Consider the following 621-nt stretch of genomic DNA (forward strand, 5'->3'; position numbering starts at 1 on the left):
TGTGGTAAACAGATACAGATACAGATACAGATAATGCTGTACTTGCTCATCCCTAGTAAGGAGTATGGGTTCCAAAGGGACTTTATGGCGAATCCAGTGATAACCCTAATCTTCCAATAGTCCAATAGAGCTGCTACGAGGACGTTCCACACTGGGCATAAGCATTGCCGCAAAGTTACGTCATCAATTCCCTGTCGACAATGTCTCCTTCGAATCATCCATCCAGTAAAGTAACAACATACGGTAAGGAATACGGGTTCCAAAGGGACATCAGTGATAACCTTAATCGACAGTTCTAACCATCTTTCCTCAAAAGACCCAACCAACGCTGCCTAAACCCAGGTTTGAACAAGGGAATTTTAGATCTTCAGTCTAACGCTCTCCCAACTGAGCTATTTCGGCTCAAAATTGCGTTTTGTGGTGGCCGTTACGAGGAAAAGAACAAATATCGAAAGTATGACAGAGATATTTAAAAAACAGCAAGGTTCCACATATCATTAAGGGGCTGTTTGCGGGAAAACAAAGAACTTCAACTGCTGCTGCAGAGTAAGACAGTAATTGCCCAGCAGAGCTGTTCCACATGAAATACACGAGCTGAGGAAACAGAGGTCCTTCCACACC

At 43.6% G+C, this 621-nt stretch overlaps 1 non-coding gene across 1 annotated transcript; it reads right to left on the minus strand.

Moving 5' to 3' along the window:
• Positions 1–329: 329 nt before the first annotated feature.
• Positions 330–402, minus strand: trnaf-gaa (transfer RNA phenylalanine (anticodon GAA)). The gene has a single exon. It is a non-coding gene; the product is annotated as a tRNA-Phe (tRNA).
• Between the last annotated feature and the right edge of the window lie 219 nt (positions 403–621).

The sequence above is a fragment of the Etheostoma spectabile genome, chromosome 10, assembly GCF_008692095.1.
Source record: "Etheostoma spectabile isolate EspeVRDwgs_2016 chromosome 10, UIUC_Espe_1.0, whole genome shotgun sequence".
NCBI lineage: Eukaryota > Metazoa > Chordata > Actinopteri > Perciformes > Percidae > Etheostoma > Etheostoma spectabile.